Genomic DNA, 16820 nt, shown 5'->3' with positions numbered 1-16820 from the left:
AACATGGAAGGTCAGACTCAGTGACCGTAACCTGGCCATAAAGACGTCATAGAACAACATGGAAGGTCAGACTCAGTGACCGTAACCTGGCCATAGAGACGTCATAGAACAACATGGAAGGTCAGACTAGTGACCGTAACCTGGCCATAGAGACGTCATAGAACAACATGGAAGGTCAGACTCAGTGACCGTAACCTGGCCATAGAGACGTCATAGAACAACATGGAAGGTCAGTGACCGTAACCTGGCCACAGCGACGTCATAGAACAACATGGAAGGTCAGACTCAGTGACCATAACCTGGCCACAGAGACGTCATAGAACAACATGGAAGGTCAGACTCAGTGACCATAACCTGGCCACAGAGACGTCATAGAACAACATGGAAGGTCAGTGACCGTAACCTGGCCATAGAGACGCTATAGAACAACATGGAAGGTCAGACTCAGTGACCGTAACCTGGCCATAGAGACGTCATAGAACAACATGGAAGGTCAGTGACCGTAACCTGGCCACAGAGACGTCATAGAACAACATGGAAGGTCAGACTCAGTGACCATAACCTGGCCATAGAGACGTCATAGAACAACATGGAAGGTCAGACTCAGTGACCTAACCTGGCAACAGGAAGGTCACCGTCATAGAACAACATGGAAGGTCAGTGAACGTAACCTGGCCATAGAGACGTCATAGAACAACATGGAAGGTCAGACTCAGTGACCGTAACCTGGCCATAGAGACGCGTCATAGAACAACATGGAAGGTCAGACTCAGTGACCGTAACCTGGCCATAGAGACGTCATAGAACAACATGGAAGGTCAGTGACCAACCTGTGAGACCATAGAACAACATGGAAGGTCAGACAAAGAGACGTCATAGAACAACATGGAAGGTCAGACTCAGTGACCGTAACCTGGCCACAGAGACGTCATAGAACAACATGGAAGGTCAGACTCAGTGACCGTAACCTGGCCACAGAGACGTCATAGAACAACATGGAAGGTCAGACTCAGTGACCGTAACCTGGCCATAGAGACGTCATAAAACAACATGGAAGGTCAGACTCAGTGACCGTAACCTGGCCATAGAGACGTCATAGAACAACATGGAAGGTCAGTGACCGTATGGTAATAGAGTTGTCACAACATGGAAGGTCAGACTCAGTGACCATAACCTGGCCATAGAGACGTCATAGAACAACATGGAAGGTCAGACTCAGTGACCGTAACCTGGCCATAGAGACGTCATAGAACAACATGGAAGGTCAGACTCAGACTCAGTGACCATAACCTGGCCACAGAGACGTCATAGAACAACATGGAAGGTCAGACTCAGTGACCGTAACCTGGCCATAGAGACGTCATAGAACAACATGGAAGGTCAGTGACCATAACCTGGCCACAGAGATGTCATAGAACAACATGGAAGGTCAGTGAACGTAACCTGGCCATAGAGACGTCATAGAACAACATGGAAGGTCAGACTCAGTGACCATAACCTGGCCATAGAGACGTCATAGAACAACATGGAAGGTCAGACTCAGTGACCGTAACCTGGCCATAGAGACGTCATAGAACAACATGGAAGGTCAGTGACCGTAACCTGGCCATAGAGACGTCATAGAACAACATGGAAGGTCAGACTCAGTGACCGTAACCTGGCCAAAGAGACGTCATAGAACAACATGGAAGGTCAGACTCAGTGACCGTAACCTGGCCACAGAGACGTCATAGAACAACATGGAAGGTCAGACTCAGTGACCGTAACCTGGCCACAGAGACGTCATAGAACAACATGGAAGGTCAGACTCAGTGACCGTAACCTGGCCATAGAGACGTCATAAAACAACATGGAAGGTCAGACTCAGTGACCGTAACCTGGCCATAGAGACGTCATAGAACAACATGGAAGGTCAGTGACCGTAACCTGGTAATAGAGTTGTCATATAACAACATGGAAGGTCAGACTCAGTGACCATAACCTGGCCATAGAGACGTCATAGTACAACATGGAAGGTCAGACTCAGTGACCGTAACCTGGCCATAGAGACGTCATAGAACAACATGGAAGGTCAGACTCAGTGACCGTAACCTGGTAATAGAGACGTCATAGAAGGTCAGACTCAGTGACCGTAACCTAGAGACGTCATAGAACAACATGGAAGGTCAGACTCAGTGACCGTAACCTGTGAGACGTCCAACATGGAAGGTCATTGACCATAACCTGGCCACAGAGACGTCATAGAACAACATGGAAGGTCAGTGACCGTAACCTGGCCATAGAGACGTCATAGAACAACATGGAAGGTCAGACTCAGTGACCATAACCTGGCCACAGAGACGTCATAGAACAACATGGAAGGTCAGTGACCGTAACCTGGCCATAGAGACGTCATAGAACAACATGGAAGGTCAGTGACCGTAACCTGGCCATAGAGACGTCATAGAACAACATGGAAGGTCAGACTCAGTGACCATAACCTGGCCACAGAGACATCATAGAACAACATGGAAGGTCAGTGACTCAGTGACCGTAAGAACAACATGGAAGGTCACAGAGAGACGTCATAGAACAACATGGAATGGTCAGACTCAGTGACCGTAACCTGGCCATAGAGACGTCATAGAACAACATGGAAGGTCAGACTCAGTGACCGTAACCTGGCCATAGAGACGTCATAGAACAACATGGAAGGTCAGACTCAGTGACCGTAACCTGGCCACAGAGACGTCATAGAACAACATGGAAGGTCAGTGACCGTAACCTGGCCATAGAGACGTCATAGAACAACATGGAAGATCAGGCTCAGTGACCATAACCTGGCTATAGAGACGTCATAGAACAACATGGAAGGTCAGACTCAGTGACCATAACCTGGCCGTAGAGACGTCATAGAACAACATGGAAGGTCAGTGACCGTAACCTGGCCATAGAGACGTCATAGAACAACATGGAAGGTCAGGCTCAGTGACCGTAACCTGGCCATAAAGACGTAATAGTACAACATGGAAGGTCAGACTCAGTGACCGTAACCTGGCCACAGAGACGTCATAGAACAACATGGAAGGTCAGACTCAGTGACCGTAACCTGGCCATAGAGACGTCATAGAACAACATGGAAGGTCAGTGACCGGAACCTGGCCATAGAGACGTCATAGAACAACATGGAAGGTCAGACTCAGTGACCGTAACCTGGCCATAGAGACGTCATAGAACAACATGGAAGGTTAGTGACCGTAACCTGGCAACAGAGACGTCATAGAACAACATGGAAGGTCAGACTCAGTGACCATAACCTGGCCACAGAGACGTCATAGAACAACATGGAAGGTCAGTGACCGTAACCTGGCCATAGAGACGTCATAGAACAACATGGAAGGTCAGGCTCAGTGACCATAACCTGGCTATAGAGACGTCATAGAACAACATGGAAGGTCAGTGACCGTAACCTGGTAATAGAGTTGTCATAGAACAACATGGAAGGTCAGTGACCGTAACCTGGCCATAGAGACGTCATAGAACAACATGGAAGGTCAGACTCAGTGACCGTAACCTGGCCATAGAGACGTCATAGAACAACATGGAAGGTTAGTGACCGTAACCTGGCAACAGAGACGTCATAGAACAACATGGAAGGTCAGACTCAGTGACCATAACCTGGCCACAGAGACGTCATAGAACAACATGGAAAGTCAGACTCAGTGACCATAACCTGGCCACAGAGACGTCATAGAACAACATGGAAGGTCAGTGACCGTAACCTGGCCATAGAGACGTCATAGAACAACATGGAAGGTCAGACTCAGTGACCGTAACCTGGCCATAGAGACGTCATAGAACAACATGGAAGGTTAGTGACCGTAACCTGGCAACAGAGACGTCATAGAACAACATGGAAGGTCAGACTCAGTGACCATAACCTGGCCACAGAGACGTCATAGAACAACATGGAAAGTCAGACTCAGTGACCATAACCTGGCCACAGAGACGTCATAGAACAACATGGAAGGTCAGTGACCGTAACCTGGCCATAGAGACGTCATAGAACAACATGGAAGGTCAGACTCAGTGACCATAACCTGGCCACAGAGACGTCATAGAACAACATGGAAGGTCAGTGACCGTAACCTGGCCATAGAGACGTCATAGTACAACATGGAAGGTCAGACTCAGTGACCGTAACCTGGCCATAGAGACGTCATAGAACAACATGGAAGGTCAGACTCAGTGACCGTAACCTGGTAATAGAGACGTCATAGAAGGTCAGACTCAGTGACCGTAACCTGGCCACAGAGACGTCATAGAACAACATGGAAGGTCAGACTCAGTGACCGTAACCTGGCCATAGAGACGTCATAGAACAACATGGAAGGTCATTGACCATAACCTGGCCACAGAGACGTCATAGAACAACATGGAAGGTCAGTGACCGTAACCTGGCCATAGAGACGTCATAGAACAACATGGAAGGTCAGACTCAGTGACCATAACCTGGCCACAGAGACGTCATAGAACAACATGGAAGGTCAGTGACCGTAACCTGGCCATAGAGACGTCATAGAACAACATGGAAGGTCAGTGACCGTAACCTGGCCATAGAGACGTCCAACATGGAAGGTCAGTGACCGTAACCTGGCCATAGAGAACAACATGGAAGGTCGTCATAGAACAACATGGAATGTCAGACTCAGTGACCGTAACCTGGCCATAGAGACGTCATAGAACAACATGGAAGGTCAGACTCAGTGACCGTAACCTGGCCATAGAGACGTCATAGAACAACATGGAAGGTCAGTGACCGTAACCTGGCCATAGAGACGTCATAGAACAACATGGAAGGTCAGACTCAGTGACCGTAACCTGGTAATAGAGACGTCATAGAACAACATGGAAGGTCAGACTCAGTGACCGTAACCTGGCCATAGAGACGTCATAGAACAACATGGAAGGTCAGACTCAGTGACCGTAACCTGGCCATAGAGACGTCATAGAACAACATGGAAGGTCAGACTCAGTGACCGTAACCTGGCGTCATAGAAGGTCAGACGTCATAGAACAAGAACATGGAAGGTCAGACTCAGTGACCGTAACCTGGCCATAGAGACGTCATAGAACAACATGGAAGGTCGTCAGTAGAACAACATGGGAAGGTCAGACTCAGTGACCGTAACCTGGCCATAGAGACGTCATAGAACAACATGGAAGGTCAGACTCAGTGACCATAACCTGGCCACAGAGACGTCTGAACAACATGGAAGGTCAGTGACCGTCCTGGCCATAGAGACGTCATAGAACAACATGGAAGGTCAGACTCAGTGACCGTAACCTGGCCATAGAGACGTCATAGAACAACATGGAAGGTCAGACTCAGTGACCGTAACCTGGCCAGAGACGTCATAGAACAACATGGAAGGTCAGACTCAGTGACCATAACCTGGCCATAGAGACGTCATAGAACAACATGGAAGGTCATGGACCGGGCCATAGAGACAGAACAACATGGAAGGTCAGACCTGTGAGACGTAACCTGGAAGGTCAGTGACAACCTAATAGAGTTGTCATAGAACAACATGGAAGGTCAGTGACCGTAACCTGGCCATAGAGACGTCATAGAACAACAATCAGTGACCTGGAGAGGTCATAGAACAACATGGAAGGTCAGTGACCGTAACCTGGCAACAGAGACGTCATAGAACAACATGGAAGGTCAGACTCAGTGACCATAACCTGGCCATAGAGACGTCATAGAACAACATGGAAGGTCAGACTCAGTGACCGTAACCTGGCCACAGAGACGTCATAGAACAACATGGAAGGTCAGACTCAGTGACCGTAACCTGGCCATAGAGACGTCATAGAACAACATGGAAGGTCAGTGACCATAACCTGGCCACAGAGACGTCATAGAACAACATGGAAGGTCAGACTCAGTGACCGTAACCTGGCCGCATAGAACAACATGGAAAGTCAGTCATGAGAGACAACATGGAAGGTCAGTGACCGTAACCTGGCCATAGAGACGTCATAGAACAACATGGAAGGTCAGACTCAGTGACCATAACCTGGCCATAGAGACGTCATAGAACAACATGGAAGGTCAGTGACCGTAACCTGGCCATAGAGACGTCATAGTACAACATGGAAGGTCAGACTCAGTGACCGTAACCTAAGAGACCTGAACAACATGGAAGGTCAGACTCAGAGACGTCATAGAACAACATGGAAGGTCAGACTCAGTGACCGTAACCTGGCCATAGAGACGTCATAGAACAACATGGAAGGTCAGACTCAGTGACCGTAACCTGGCCAAGAGACGTCATGAACAACATGGAAGGTCAGTGACCATAACCTGAGAGACGTCATAGAACAACATGGAAGGTCAGTGACGTAACCTGGCCATAGAGATGTCATAGAACAACATGGAAGGTCAGACTCAGTGACCATAACCTGGCCACAGAGACGTCATAGAACAACATGGAAGGTCAGTGACCAGTGAACCTGGCCAACCTGGCCATAGAGACGTCATAGAACAACATGGAAGGTCAGACTCAGTGACCATAACCTGGCCATAGAGACGTCATAGAACAACATGGAAGGTCAGTGACCGTAACCTGGCCATAGAGACGTCCAAACAACATGGAAGGTCAGTGACCGTAACCTGGCCATAGAGACGTCATAGAACAACATGGAATGTCAGACTCAGTGACCGTAACCTGGCCATAGAGACGTCATAGAACAACATGGAAGGTCAGACTCAGTGACCGTAACCTGGCCATAGAGACGTCATAGAACAACATGGAAGGTCAGTGACCGTAACCTGGCCATAGAGACGTCATAGAACAACATGGAAGGTCAGACTCAGTGACCGTAACCTGGTAATAGAGACGTCATAGAACAACATGGAAGGTCAGACTCAGTGACAGTAACCTGGCCATAGAGACGTCATAGAACAACATGGAAGGTCAGACTCAGTGACCGTAACCTGGCCATAGAGACGTCATAGAACAACATGGAAGGTCAGACTCAGTGACCGTAACCTGGCGTCATAGAAGGTCAGACTCATGAGAACAACATGGAAGGTCAGACTCAGTGACCGTAACCTGGCCATAGAGACGTCATAGAACAACATGGAAGGTCAGACTCAGTGACCGTAACCTGGTAACCGAACAACATGGAAGGTCAGGCTCAGTGACCATAACCTGGAGACGTCATAGAACAACATGGAAGGTCAGACTCAGTGACCATAACCTGGCCATAGAGACGTCATAGAACAACATGGAAGGTCAGTGACCGTAACCTGGCCATAGAGACGTCATAGAACAACATGGAAGGTCAGACTCAGTGACCGTAACCTGGCCATAAAGACGTCATAGTACAACATGGAAGGTCAGACTCAGTGACCGTAACCTGGCCACAGAGACGTCATAGAACAACATGGAAGGTCAGTGACCGTAACCTGGCCATAGAGACGTCATAGAACAACATGGAAGGTCAGACTCAGTGACAGTAACCTGGCCATAGAGACGTCATAGAACAACATGGAAGGTCAGACTCAGTGACCGTAACCTGGTAATAGGCCATAGAAGGTCAGACGTGACCGTAACCTGGCCAGAACAACAACATGGAAGGTCAGACTCAGTGACCGTAACTTGGCCATAGAGACGTCATAGAACAACATGGAAGGTCAGACTCAGTGACCGTAACCTGGCCATAGAGACGTCATAGAACAACATGGAAGGTCAGGCTCAGTGACCATAACCTGGCCATAGAGACGTCATAGAACAACATGGAAGGTCAGACTCAGTGACCGTAACCTGGCCACAGAGACGTCATAGAACAACATGGAAGGTCAGTGACCGTAACCTGGCCATAGAGACGTCATAGAACAACATGGAAGGTCAGGCTCAGTGACCGTAACCTGGCCATAAAGACGTCATAGTACAACATGGAAGGTCAGACTCAGTGACCGTAACCTGGCCACAGAGACGTCATAGAACAACATGGAAGGTCAGACTCAGTGACCGTAACCTGGCCATAGAGACGTCATAGAACAACATGGAAGGTCAGTGACCGTAACCTGGCCATAGAGACGTCATAGAACAACATGGAAGGTCAGACTCAGTGACCGTAACCTGGCCATAGAGACGTCATAGAACAACATGGAAGGTTAGTGACAACATGGAAGGTCAGACAACATGGAAGGTCAGACTCAGTGACCATAACCTGGCCACAGAGACGTCATAGAACAACATGGAAGGTCAGTGACCGTAACCTGGCCATAGAGACGTCATAGAACAACATGGAAGGTCAGGCTCAGTGACCATAACCTGGCTATAGAGACGTCATAGAACAACATGGAAGGTCAGTGACCGTAACCTGGCCAATAGAGTTGTCATAGAACAACATGGAAGGTCAGTGACCGTAACCTGGCCATAGAGACGTCATAGAACAACATGGAAGGTCAGACTCAGTGACCGTAACCTGGCCGTCATAGAACAACATGGAAGGTTAGTGACGTGGCAACAGAGACGCGTCATAGAACAACATGGAAGGTCAGACTCAGTGACCATAACCTGGCCATAGAGACGTCATAGAACAACATGGAAAGTCAGACTCAGTGACCATAACCTGGCCACAGAGACGTCATAGAACAACATGGAAGGTCAGACTCAGAGACGTCATAGAACAACATGGAAGGTCAGATTCAGTGACCGTAACCTGGCCATAGAGACGTCATAGAACAACATGGAAGGTTCAGTGACCGTAACCTGGCCACAGAGACGTCATAGAACAACATGGAAGGTCAGACTCAGTGACCATAACCTGGCCACAGAGACGTCATAGAACAACATGGAAAGTCAGACTCAGTGACCATAACCTGGCCACAGAGACGTCATAGAACAACATGGAAGGTCAGTGACCGTAACCTGGCCATAGAGACGTCATAGACAGACTCAGTGACCATAACCTGGCCACAGAGACGTCATAGAACAACATGGAAGGTCAGTGACCGTAACCTGGCCATAGAGACGTCATAGTACAACATGGAAGGTCAGACTCAGTGACCGTAACCTGGCCATAGAGACGTCATAGAACAACATGGAAGGTCAGACTCAGTGACCGTAACCTGGTAATAGAGACGTCATAGAAGGTCATGGAAGGTCAGTGACCGTAACCTGGCCACAGAGACGTCATAGAACAACATGGAAGGTCAGACTCAGTGACCGTAACCTGGCCATAGAGACGTCATAGAACAACATGGAAGGTCAGACTCAGTGAACCATGGAAGGTAACCTGGCCATAGAGACGTCATAGAACAACATGGAAGGTCAGACTCAGTGACCGTAACCTGGCCATAGAGACGTCATAGAACAACATGGAAGGTCAGTGACCGTAACCTGGCCATAGAGACGTCATAGAACAACATGGAAGGTCAGACTCAGTGACCGTAACCTGGTAATAGAGACGTCATAGAACAACATGGAAGGTCAGACTCAGTGACCGTAACCTGGCCATAGAGACGTCATAGAACAACATGGAAGGTCAGACTCAGTGACCGTAACCTGGCCATAGAGACGTCATAGAACAACATGGAAGGTCAGACTCAGTGACCGTAACCTGGCCATAGAGACGTCATAGAACAACATGGAAGGTCAGACTCAGTGACCGTAACCTGGCCATAGAGACGTCATAGAACAACATGGAAGGTCAGGCTCAGTGACCATAACCTGGCTATAGAGACGTCATAGAACAACATGGAAGGTCAGACTCAGTGACCATAACCTGGCCACAGAGACGTCATAGAACAACATGGAAAGTCAGACTCAGTGACCATAACCTGGCCACAGAGACGTCATAGAACAACATGGAAGGTCAGTGACCGTAACCTGGCCATAGAGACGTCATAGAACAACATGGAAGGTCAGACAACATGACCATAACCTGAAGGACGTCAGACAACATGGAAGGTCAGTGACCGTAACCTGGCCATAGAGACGTCATAGACAACATGGAAGGTCAGACTCAGTGACCGTAACCTGGCCATAGAGACGTCATAGAACAACATGGAAGGTCAGACTCAGTGACCGTAACCTGGCCATAGAAGGTCAGACTCAGTGACGTCATAGAACAACATGGAAGGTCAGACTCAGTGACCGTAACCTGGCCATAGAGACGTCATAGAACAACATGGAAGGTCAGTGACCGTAACCTGGCCATAGAGACGTCATAGAACAACATGGAAGGTCAGTGACCGTAACCTGGCCATAGAGACGTCATAGAACAACATGGAATGTCAGACTCAGTGACCGTAACCTGGCCATAGAGACGTCATAGAACAACATGGAAGGTCAGTGACCGTAACCTGGCCATAGAGACGTCATAGAACAACATGGAAGGTCAGACTCAGTGACCGTAACCTGGTAATAGAGACGTCATAGAACAACATGGAAGGTCAGACTCAGTGACCGTAACCTGGCCATAGAGACGTCATAGAACAACATGGAAGGTCAGACTCAGTGACCGTAACCTGGTAATAGAGACGTCATAGAAGGTCAGACTCAGTGACCGTAACCTGGCCACAGAGACGTCATAGAACAACATGGAAGGTCAGACTCAGTGACCATAACCTGGCTATAGAGACGTCATAGAACAACATGGAAGGTCAGACTCAGTGACCATAACCTGGCCGTAGAGACGTCATAGAACAACATGGAAGGTCAGTGACCGTAACCTGGCCATAGAGACGTCATAGAACAACATGGAAGGTCAGGCTCAGTGACCGTAACCTGGCCATAAAGACGTCATAGTACAACATGGAAGGTCAGACTCAGTGACCGTAACCTGGCCATAGAGACGTCATAGAACAACATGGAAGGTCAGTGACCGTAACCTGGCCATAGAGACGTCATAGAACAACATGGAAGGTCAGACTCAGTGACCGTAACCTGGCCATAGAGACGTCATAGAACAACATGGAAGAGTCAGAACAACATGGAAGGTCAGACCAGTGACCGTAACCTGGCCATAGAGACGTCATAGAACAACATGGAAGGTCAGACTCAGTGACCGTAACCTGGCCATAGAGACGTCATAGAACAACATGGAAGGTCAGACTCAGTGACCGTAACCTGGCCATAGAGACGTCATAGAACAACATGGAAGGTTAGTGACCGTAACCTGGCAACAGAGACGTCATAGAACAACATGGAAGGTCAGACTCAGTGACCATAACCTGGCGTCATAGAACAACATGGAAAATCAGACTCAGTGACCATAACCTGGCCACAGAGACGTCATAGAACAACATGGAAGGTCAGTGACCGTAACCTGGCCATAGAGACGTCATAGAACAACATGGAAGGTCAGACTCAGTGACCATAACCTGGCCACAGAGACGTCATAGAACAACATGGAAGGTCAGTGACCGTAACCTGGCCATAGAGATGTCATAGAACAACATGGAAGGTCAGTGAACGTAACCTGGCCATAGAGACAGGAAGGTCAGACTCAGTGACCATAACCTGGCCATAGAGACGTCATAGAACAACATGGAAGGTCAGACTCAGTGACCGTAACCTGGCCAGAGACGTCATAGAACAACATGGAAGGTCAGGCTCAGTGACCGTAACCTGGCCATAGAGACGTCATAGAACAACATGGAAGGTCAGACTCAGTGACCGTAACCTGACCAAAGAGACGTCATAGAACAACATGGAAGGTCAGACTCAGTGACCGTAACCTGGCCACAGAGACGTCATAGAACAACATGGAAGGTCAGACTCAGTGACCGTAACCTGGCCATAGAGACGTCATAGAACAACATGGAAGGTCAGACTCAGTGACCGTAACCTGGCCATAGAGACGTCATAGAACAACATGGAAGGTCAGACTCAGTGACCGTAACCTGGCCATAGAGACGTCATAGAACAACATGGAAGGTCAGTGACCGTAACCTGGTAATAGAGTTGTCATAGAACAACATGGAAGGTCAGACTCAGTGACCATAACCTGGCCATAGAGACGTCATAGTACAACATGGAAGGTCAGACTCAGTGACCGTAACCTGGCCATAGAGACGTCATAGAACAACATGGAAGGTCAGACTCAGTGACCGTAACCTGGTAATAGAGACGTCATAGAAGGTCAGACTCAGTGACCGTAACCTGGCCACAGAGACGTCAATACAACATGGAAGGTCAGACAACATGGAAGGTCAGAACAACATGGAAGGTCAGTGACCGTAACCTGGCCATAGAGACGTCATAGAACAACATGGAAGGTCAGACTCAGTGACCGTAACCTGGCCATAGAGACGTCATAGAACAACATGGAAGGTCAGACTCAGTGACCGTAACCTGGCCATAGAGACGTCATAGAACAACATGGAAGGTCAGACTCAGTGACCGTAACCTGGTAATAGAGACGTCATAGAAGGTCAGACTCAGTGACCGTAACCTGGCCACAGAGACGTCATAGAACAACATGGAAGGTCAGACTCAGTGACCGTAACTTGGCCATAGAGACGTCATAGAACAACATGGAAGGTCAGACTCAGTGACCGTAACCTGGCCATAGAGACGTCATAGAACAACATGGAAGGTCAGGCTCAGTGACCATAACCTGGCTATAGAGACGTCATAGAACAACATGGAAGGTCAGACTCAGTGACCGTAACCTGGCAATAGAGACGTCATAGAACAACATGGAAGGTCAGACTCAGTGACCGTAACCTGGCCATAGAGACGTCATAGAACAACATGGAAGGTCAGACTCAGTGACCGTAACCTGGCCATAGAGACGTCATAGAACAACATGGAAGGTCAGACTCAGTGACCGTAACCTGGCCATAGAGACGTCATAGAACAACATGGAAGGTCAGACTCAGTGACCGTAACCTGGCCATAGAGACGTCATAGAACAACATGGAAGGTCAGTGACCGTAACCTGAACAACATGGAGGTCAGAGTGACGTCATAGAACAACATGGAAGGTCAGACTCAGTGACCAGAACCTCCAGAGACGTCATAGAACAACATGGAAGGTCAGACTCAGTGACCGTAACCTGGCCATAGAGACGTCATAGAACAACATGGAAGGTCAGTGACCGGAACCTGGCCATAGAGACGCTATAGAACAACATGGAAGGTCAGACTCAGTGACCGTAACCTGGCCATAGAGACGTCATAGAACAACATGGAAGGTCAGTGACCGTAACCTGGCCACAGAGACGTCATAGAACAACATGGAAGGTCAGACTCAGTGACCGTAACCTGGCCATAGAGACGTCATAGAACAACATGGAAGGTCAGTGACTCAGTGACAACATGGAAGGTCAGACTCAGTGAAACCTGGCCATAGAGACGTCATAGAACAACATGGAAGGTTAGTGACCGTAACCTGGCAACAGAGACGTCATAGAACAACATGGAAGGTCAGACTCAGTGACCATAACCTGAGACGTCATAGAACAACATGGAAGGTCAGTGACCGAACAAGAGACAGAACAACATGGAAGGTCAGACTCAGTGACCATAACCTGGCTATAGAGACGTCATAGAACAACATGGAAGGTCAGAACGGTAATCATAGAACAACATGGAAGGTCAGTGACCGTAACCTGGCCATAGAGACGTCATAGAACAACATGGAAGGTCAGACTCAGTGACCGTAACCTGGCCATAGAGACGTCATAGAACAACATGGAAGGTTAGTGACGTAACCTGGCAACAGAGACGTAGAACAACATGGAAGGTCAGACTCAGTGACCATAACCTGGCCACAGAGACGTCATAGAACAACATGGAAGGTCAGACTCAGTGACCATAACCTGGCCACAGAGACGTCATAGAACAACATGGAAGGTCAGTGACCGTAACCTGGCCATAGAGACGTCATAGAACAACATGGAAGGTCAGACTCAGTGACCGTAACCTGGCCATAGAGACGTCATAGAACAACATGGAAGGTTAGTGACCGTAACCTGGCAACAGAGACGTCATAGAACAACATGGAAGGTCAGACTCAGTGACCATAACCTGGCCACAGAGACGTCATAGAACAACATGGAAAGTCAGACTCAGTGACCATAACCTGGCCACAGAGACGTCATAGAACAACATGGAAGGTCAGTGACCGTAACCTGGCCATAGAGACGTCATAGAACAACATGGAAGGTCAGACTCAGTGACCATAACCTGGCCACAGAGACGTCATAGAACAACATGGAAGGTCAGACTCAGTGACCGTAACCTGGCCATAGAGACGTCATAGAACAACATGGAAGGTCAGACTCAGTGACCGTAACCTGGCCATAGAGACGTCATAGAACAACATGGAAGGTCAGACTCAGTGACCGTAACCTGGCCATAGAGACGTCATAGAACAACATGGAAGGTCAGACTCAGTGACCGTAACCTGGCCATAGAGACGTCATAGAACAACATGGAAGGTCAGTGACCGTAACCTGGCCATAGAGACGTCATAGAACAACATGGAAGGTCAGACTCAGTGACCATAACCTGGCCACAGAGACATCATAGAACAACATGGAAGGTCAGTGACCGTAACCTGGCCATAGAGACGTCATAGAACAACATGGAAGGTCAGTGACCGTAACCTGGCCATAGAGACGTCATAGAACAACATGGAAGGTCAGACTCAGTGACCGTAACCTGGCCATAGAGACGTCATAGAACAACATGGAAGGTCAGACTCAGAGACGTCATAGAACAACATGGAAGGTGGCCAACCTGGCCAGAGACGTCATAGAACAACATGGAAGGTCAGACTCAGTGACCGTAACCTGGTAATAGAGACGTCATAGAACAACATGGAAGGTCAGACTCAGTGACAGTAACCTGGCCATAGAGACGTCATAGAACAACATGGAAGGTCAGACTCAGTGACCGTAACCTGGCCATAGAGACGTCATAGAACAACATGGAAGGTCAGTGACCCTGGCCATAGAGACGTCATAGAACAACATGGACAGGCTGGCTGAACATAGAGACGTCATAGAACAACATGGAAGGTCAGTGACCGTAACCTGGTAATAGAGACGTCATAGAACAACATGGAAGGTCAGTGACCGTAACCTGGCCATAGAGACGTCATAGAACAACATGGAAGGTCAGACTCAGTGACCGTAACCTGGCCATAGAGACGTCATAGAACAACATGGAAGGTCAGACTCAGTGAGAGACCGTAACCTGGACCATAACCTGGCCATAGAGACGTCATAGAACAACATGGAAGGTCAGACTCAGTGACCATAACCTGGCCACAGAGACGTCATAGAACAACATGGAAGGTCAGTGACTCGTGAACCTGGCCATAGAGACGTCATAGAACAACATGGAAGGTCAGACTCAGTGACCGTAACCTGGCCATAGAGACGTCATAGAACAACATGGAAGGTCAGTGACCGTAACCTGGCCATAGAGACGTCATAGAACAACATGGAAGGTCAGACTCAGTGACCATAACCTGGCCAGAGACGTCATAGAACAACATGGAACAGACTCAGTGACCATAACCTGGCCACAGAGACGTCATAGAACAACATGGAAGGTCAGACTCAGTGACAACATAACCTGGCCACAGAGACGCGTCATAGAACAACATGGAAGGTCAGTGACCGTAACCTGGCCATAGAGACGTCATAGAACAACATGGAAGGTCAGACTCAGACCGTAACCTGGCCATAGAGACGTCATAGAACAACATGGAAGGTCAGACTCAGTGACCGTAACCTGGCGTCATAGAAGAGACGTGACCGTAACCTAGAGACGTCACAACATGGAAGGTCAGACTCAGTGACCGTAACCTGGCCATAGAGACGTCATAGAACAACATGGAAGGTCAGTGACCGTAACCTGGCCATAGAGACGTCATAGAACAACATGGAAGGTCAGACTCAGTGACCGTAACCTGGCCACAGAGACATCATAGAACAACATGGAAGGTCAGACCGTCATAGAGACGTCATAGAACAACATGGAAGGTCAGTGACCGTAACCTGGCCATAGAGACGTCATAGAACAACATGGAAGGTCAGACTCAGTGACCGTAACCTGGCCATAGAGACGTCATAGAACAACATGGAAGGTCAGACTCAGTGACCGTAACCTGGCCATAGAGACGTCATAGAACAACATGGAAGGTCAGTGACCGTAACCTGGCCATAGAGACGTCAAGAACAACATGGAAGGTCAGACTCAGTGACCGTAACCTGGCCATAGAGACGTCATAGAACAACATGGAAGGTCAGACTCAGTGACCGTAACCTGGCCATAGAGACGTCATAGAACAACATGGAAGGTCAGACTCAGTGACCGTAACCTGGCCATAGAGACGTCATAGAACAACATGGAAGGTCAGACTCAGTGACCGTAACCTGGCCATAAAGGTCAGACTCAGAGACGTCATAGAACAACATGGAAGGTCAGACTCAGTGACCGTAACCTGGCCATAGAGACGTCATAGAACAACATGGAAGGTCAGACTCAGTGACCGTAACCTGGCCATAGAGACGTCATAGAACAACATGGAAGGTCAGACTCAGTGACCATAACCTGGCCATAGAGACGTCATAGAACAACATGGAAGGTCAGACTCAGTGACCATAACCTGGCCGTAGAGACGTCATAGAACAACATGGAAGGTCAGTGACCGTAACCTGGCCATAGAGACGTCATAGAACAACATGGAAGGTCAGACTCAGTGACCGTAACCTGGCCATAGAGACGTCATAGAACAACATGGAAGGTCAGACTCAGTGACCGTAACCTGGCCAAGAGTCAGAACAACATGGAAGGTCA

This window comes from Oncorhynchus nerka, linkage group LG1 (genome assembly GCF_034236695.1).
Source record: "Oncorhynchus nerka isolate Pitt River linkage group LG1, Oner_Uvic_2.0, whole genome shotgun sequence".
Taxonomy (NCBI): Eukaryota; Metazoa; Chordata; class Actinopteri; order Salmoniformes; family Salmonidae; genus Oncorhynchus; species Oncorhynchus nerka.
The sequence above is the reverse complement of the archived record's forward strand: the minus strand, read 5'-3'. Positions refer to the sequence as shown.